At 36.1% G+C, this 7044-nt stretch overlaps 1 protein-coding gene across 2 annotated transcripts in view; it reads left to right on the plus strand.

Moving 5' to 3' along the window:
• Positions 1-1739: 1739 nt before the first annotated feature.
• The window catches only part of wts (serine/threonine-protein kinase warts), an 18577-nt gene continuing 13272 nt past the window's right edge, over positions 1740-7044 (plus strand). Inside the window, exons 1-2 of one of the 2 annotated variants that reach the window (XM_043035544.2) lie at positions 1740-1816; positions 3190-3632. The gene's annotated coding sequence lies outside the window, so the exon portion shown is untranslated. Of the gene's footprint in view, positions 1916-3189; positions 3633-7044 lie in introns of both variants that reach the window. The other variant, XM_043035543.2, reaches the window with a different exon arrangement.

Here is a 7044-nt window from a genome sequence, read left to right on the forward strand (position 1 = left end):
AGAGAGAGAGAGAGAGAGAGAGAGAGAGAGAGAGAGAGAGAGAGAGAGAGAGAGAGAGAGAGAGAGAGAGAGAGAGAGAGAGCGGGGGAGAGAAATAGACAGACAGCTTTAGAGAAAGGGAAAAAAAACAACAACATTCAGTTAGAATAGAGAGAGAGTGAGAGAATGGAGAGAAATAGGCAGACAGCTTGCATAAACATACAAACAGGCAGTAAGGGGAGAGAGAGAGAGAGAGAGAGAGAGAGAGAGAGAGAGAGAGAGAGAGAGAGAGAGAGAGAGAGAGAGAGAGAGAGAGAGAGAGAGAGAGAGAGAGAGAGAGAGAGAGAGAGAGAGAGAGAGAGAGAGAGAGAGAGAGAGAGAGAGAGAGAGAGAGCGCGCAGACACCATATCATCACGACTGCAATTCAAACCTCGATAATGAAAAACACTCCAGTTACAGCGACGAAGAAGCGAAAGTATCCGAGAGAGAAAAAAACAGTCAACTGAAATCTAACAAGAGAACGGAGAATTCTGAAAAATAGGTGAAAGATTAGAAATAGAAAAAAAAATATAGATATATCCCCACCACATACAGATACTTAGGGTCTGAAATACATTGGTCGATCAGTGGAATTTTAATGTTTCTCGAGAGGAAAAGAATATTGGATACATAACACAGCTTATATCTATATTCTCTCAATGTTGATGAATTTCTTAGCTTATCCGAAATGTATTTATAGGTTTTCTTGCATCGAGTGTGATAGGTCTTATCAACTCTTACTAATCAGATACTTTTTTTTTAATTAATATAAATGCATTTCCCTTAAATCTAGGAATAACTCAACATTGGAAAGAAGAAAGAGAGAAAGACAGAAGAGAGAGGGGAAAAAGCCCGGGATATTAAAAGTGGGTTTATCAAGGATATTGGTCAGGAAAGGAATTTGTGAATAATATCGGCTTCACGGTCTCAGGCTGCCTCCCTGTACACTACCCTTGGAAAGGATCGAGGAACAGGAGATACAAAATGAAAATGGGAGAGAGAGAGAGAGAAAGAGGGAGACAAAAAGGGCGCAAACAAAACAAGAGAATCCGGAGATGGAATGTAAACATCAAGGTGCAAAACTCAAAGAGAAAATAAACAAAATGGAAGAGGACGCGTAAGAGATAACGGAACAAAAAATAATTTAGACAAGTAGGAGAACCCCCCCAAAAAAAGAAAGAAAAAAGTAGTAGAACGCAAATCGAGATGGCGCAAAGACTAGTAGAACGCTATAGAGAGAACACATGTAAGAGAACGCCGTAAAATAAGAGAAGTGTGAAAATAGGGAAGAGCAGAAAGCTGAAGAGAAGTGAATACAAAATAAGAAAAATGCGAAAAGTGACGAACGAAAAAAGTCAAGAAAGAGAACGCACCCAAATGAGAACATCAGAACGTACAAAGAAAGACAACACCAAAGAAATAAAGGGAATCGAAGGCCGCAAAAATGGGAGGCGAAGAACGCCAAAGAGCAGCGAAGGCCGCAAAAACGGGAGGCGGAGAACGCCAAAAAGCCGAGAGAACGCAAAAAGGTCCTGGCCCCACGAGCGCCATCATCGTCTGCCTCCCGCAGCCCAACATCACCACCACATTCCACTGTTCGCAAACGCTCTTCACCCGCATTCCACCGATGAATGTTTGCGCGCGATGTAACCGTCCTGCTGATTGGCGGATGTCGTGAGAGTCCTTGTCCCGCGGGCCAATCGGAGGTGGGATCTCTCCCTCAACCAATGGGACGAAGCGTAACAAAGCTCCCGTGTCTACATAGAAGTTTCTTCATGTTACTTGAGTGAGTGTGAGGTGAGTGCCTGAACCTATGGCTTTTAACTGGATTAATTACCGACTTTTCTTGATTATCGAGAGAGATTCTCCAAGTCCAGAGGTCGAGAGGAAAAGGAGGTAAGTCAAAGAAAAGGCCGAGAGGCGAAATAAACGCGAATTAACCGATAAAAGGCCGCGAAACTCGCGATGAAGGAGATTCTCAGCTTCAAAATGGCGTCGAAGCTTCATATCCCGAATGGAAAATCTAAAAGCTTTTTTAAGCGTTTTCGAAGCCCTCTAGTGCGCTTGCAAGGCTTCCTCGGGTGACCTCAGAGGTTGAACTGACTGTGGAATAAGTGTTTTGAGTGTTAATGGATCGTATTATGGGTGAAAATGGAGCTTTCCTGGAGAGGGAACTCGCCTCTGTGAACCAGCCTTCTAACGCTATTTTTGTTGATATTTTTGATACTTCACTAATTCCCAAACGCAAGGAGAAGTGTGAAAAGAAATGAAAAGCGTGGAATAAGAGTGATAAAAGGAGAAATAAGGAGGTAAACGTCACACTCGCAAAATTGAGTGTTCGTAAACACAGCATCTTCGAAATGTTTTTTTTTTTTCTGCTGCTGCTTCTTCTTCTCACCATTTTTCATCTGTTTCTTCACATTTATATGCATCTAATGTGATTCTAGGAATTCCTAAAGAACCAGATCGAGTGTATTTATTCACTAATATGGTGATGTTCGGGGCGCTATTGGTGGTCGTATGTTATTTTGACCAATCTTGTTGACAATTTCTCTTATGAAGGAAATACTCTTATCGTCGTAATGCATGTAGTTATCCTAGGTTTTTGTTAGTTTTTTTGTTGAATTAATGCAATAAGTAGTTTGTTTTCCCTTTTACATTAAAAAAAACACTAATTTTGGTGCTACTGTTGTAAGAAAACAAATACCTGTTATTGTTTACATTGGTTTTATATTCTTTCTTAATTTATTTGGAATCTAATTTATTTTAGCTGTGAGTGTACAGTGACTAGTATTATTTTTGTTTACTATTGTAATTTTTAATCTAATTACTTTATATGTCTTACTTCCTAGTTGATAGGTTGGGTAGTGAAGATGAATATTTGCTGTATGATTTTTAGGGATTATTTCTTTTTTTAAAGCTTGTACCCTCCCTCCCTCTTTTTCTTACATAGATCTATTCAATATGTAGAAGGTGTGACAGGCTGTAATATTAAGTAATGGGTCTGCTTACGGATTACAGTTAAAAGTTGTTTTATTATGTAAATAACGTTAGAAGACTCTTCATTGGTTTAAAAAAAGAATGTGAAACCCTTTTTTTTTTTTTTTTTAAGTTATAATAACTTTCTTCAGAGTTGCTCCCTGACACACTATTCTCTCTCTCCTTTGCAGGTAGCCGTACATTGCAAGGTTCCACAGGAGGCAGAAACGCAGAGGGCGACGTGTGTCTGTGTGTGTGTTTGTGTGTGTGCAGTGCTCCGTAGTGCCTTATCGAGGAAGTGTGCCATTGCTTCCGTCCAGCAACAGGGATCTCGCAAATCCTCCCTCTAAACGCGACACCCATCTGTCATGGTGCGAGAAAACCTGATCTAGTGCCAGTGCTGTGAAGTGATGCCACGTATACAGTACCCTGTGGTATGAAACTAAGAGTCGCTCGGGTGTGAACCAAGTGGATTGTTGTTATTGTTGTTGTTATAAATCTCTCCGTGTGTTTGTGTGTGTGTTACGAACCCTGGAAAAGTGGCCTGGAAGTGCTTGGAATTTAACTATGTGCCAGTGAGAGAAAAGGCGTCTGTTCAACACATAGTACTTTGGGAGCTTTCTCAGTCTGACGGGTGAGTAAAAAATAAAAAAAATAAATCATTTTTTCGTATTTTACTAGGCACTTAAATGTTTGGATGTCAGGGAGATGATGCCAATTATTGGAGGGGGGTGGGGGAGATCATTGATTATTGTTATTATAGAAATAGTAGCAAGATTGGACTGGCAGGGTCAGGGTAGTTTTGAGGAGAATGATTTTGTGATACTGAGTTGTCATAAAGTCGAAGAAAATGTTAACAGTAAAATTAATATTTAAGTGATATATACATTTATACATAAATTTATTTACTTATTTATATGTTTATTTATTTACTTTATATATATACTTTTTGATGTATTTATGAATATTAATATCTTTCTATTTTATGTATTTGAATTAATAGTAGGTAGATCATGAGGTGTACATGATTATTTAAAATCGGAATTGCATTTTTATTACCATAGCCAAGGTAGTATTTTTGTGTACCATCAGTAAGTATAGCTCATACAAAAGAAGGATACAGACAAACCAACCACACACACACACACACACACACACACACACACACACACACACACACACACACACACACACACACACACACACACACACACACACACACACACACAAATACGCACACACACACAAATACGCACACACACACAAATACACACACACACACAAATACACACACACACACAAATACACACACACACACACAAATACACACACACACACACACAAATACACACACACACACACAAATACACACACACACACACAAATACACACACACACACACAAATACACACACACACACAAATACACACACACACACAAATACACACACACACACAAATACACACACACACACAAATACACACACACACACAAATACACACACACACACAAATACACACACAAATACACACACACAAATACAAATACACACACACACACACACACACACACACACACACACACACACACACACACACACACACACACACACACACACACACACACACACACACACACACACACACACACACTCACTCTTATATGGATACCTAAAGCTTGTACATATCTTGGATAGGATTTAGTCTAGCACTGCTCTATTTGGATTCAAGAACAGCTGATAGTAATGGGACCATAGGACTTACATTATTAGGAAGCTTTCTGTTGTGGGGATGATATTCTTTCATATGTGGTGGTTGTATTTGATTGATGATTGTTGTAGGTATGTAAACTTAATTGTTGACATTCATTCTGGTGGCATTGGCCTTGTTTGGAATGTGGTGCTTTTCAGTCATTTGTATAGAACAGTGACAGGCAAGTTACAATTGTGAAGCAGTTACAGCCATTATGTAGTTGTGAAATTGCATTCTGGTGACTTGTGCTTCTGTACCAGTGGAGGGATCTGTTATTATTATTGTTTGTATATTTATTTTTTCATCATTCCTATATGTAGGGAGAGATGCTGCTGCTGCTGTTGCTATATGATAATGATGTATTAAAAAGTAATATTGATGATGATAACCTGATTAATGATTTCAATAAGGTCATGGCAATCCTAACAACAGTGCATGTATTATTCATGTTATGAAAAATAGACTTATTAAATTTTTGTATTGTTGAAAAATAGTGTTATATTCATTATATATATTACACTTACCTTGAGTATTGCCAACACTATTATTATCAGTTTTTATATTTACTTCATTTTACTCTGTTATTTATGTATATATTGCTTCTTTAAATATTTCAGTTTGACTTAAATGTTCATCAGTTTAGTTAGTACTTCTTTAGTATTATTACATTTATGATTTTGTGTTGGGACAATCAGCCCAGCACACTGTTCTTATTTTGTAGGAATTATTTGATCTTTTTTAATATTGTATATTTCTTCTTATTTATGTCCTGTTTTTATTTTAGTTCAATTCATTGATAACTGGAAAATATGTGCATACCTAATTTTGATTGTGATTTGATTTGATAGTGTCTTTTTTGTATTTGATATTATTTTCATTATCATCATCAACAGCAAAATCATGGTTACTCATCCTGTAATTTCTCTCTCAATTTTCTTTGCAACTTTGATGTCATTATTATTGACATAAATTTGTATCATTATCACTGTCATTAATGGTGCTGTGTTTGATACTTACTTTTAGTGTTATTGATATGATGACACTTGTTAATTCTGTATAAGGCAGTGGAATTCTGAAGTTGTTTATCTATTTATCAAGTACTTATCAAAGTTAGGAGAAGTTTCATGAAGTGTTTTCTTCATAGTATCTATTTTTACCTCCAAGTGATAAGTGTTATCTTTGTTCTTTTTCATTGTTCATAGTAATAGTATCAGCAGCAGCAGCATCTTTACCTTACTTGTAGTTGTTCTTGCTACAATTTGATCATACACTAGATGACAGCATAGAAAAAAATAATCGCCATCCTTACTCAGTTCTGTGTAGAGATTCTACAGTTTAAAGTTATTTTAACTTTAGTGATAATTTAATAGCAGATGCCAAGCATTTTTGTTAATGTAATTGAGATCAGAAAAAGGTGTTTGTGTTTGTGGTTCTGGAAGAGGAAATATATATACATACATATACATATATATGTATATGTATATATATATATATATTTTTTTTTTCTTTTTTTTTAAGTTTTGTTTTTAGTTTTCATATTTTATTTTTTATTAATGCTATGATACAAAGCAGGCCTAGGTTCAAATAACAAAAAAAATTGATTAGAAGATTTTCACTTAAATTGTAATAATGCAGGTTGGATGTTCTACTTGCAGAGGATAACAGTCATATACCTGAGTAGTATAAGCTCAGCATAGTTCATTATATTAGTTCACCATAGAAAATTCCAATTGTACAGTGAAGGTAGTCAAAGTTCAATGACCAAGATACATCAGCAAATAGTAGTGTCTTGCTGCAGTCATATTTTTGTTGTAATAATGATTTCAAGAAAAGAACCAATTTTTATCATGTTTTGACTGGAATTTGGGATTGTTGTCATATAGAATGTATTAAGTTGTAATGAGTTGATTAATAGATTTGTTATTGTGGTAAAGGAATATTGTTTTTTAAACATAACTACATTCATTAAACAAGGAAAATGATACATAAGTATACTTTGTTTGATTAAGATTAACAGTTTAACAAATTTTAAAAGAAATACATGCTTGAGAGGTCCATTCACAGGTGATACAAACACAAAACACTCACTCACAATTACCAGCAGGTTTCAAATTTCCTAGTAGTTATGAAGTTGTCACTCAGGCTTTTAACTCTTTCTTGGAAATCACAATTTAGCTTATTTAAAATTAGTATGATTAGGAGCTTAATACGGATGCCTTTTTTTTTGGAGTAGATACTTGTTGTCAGATTTTTATATATTTTTAAGTCCTTTGACATTGCATTTAGTGTTTGAGG

The sequence above is a fragment of the Penaeus japonicus genome, unplaced genomic scaffold, assembly GCF_977035675.1.
Source record: "Penaeus japonicus unplaced genomic scaffold, GWHDUDI00000001_assembly GWHDUDI00000020, whole genome shotgun sequence".
Taxonomy (NCBI): Eukaryota; Metazoa; Arthropoda; class Malacostraca; order Decapoda; family Penaeidae; genus Penaeus; species Penaeus japonicus.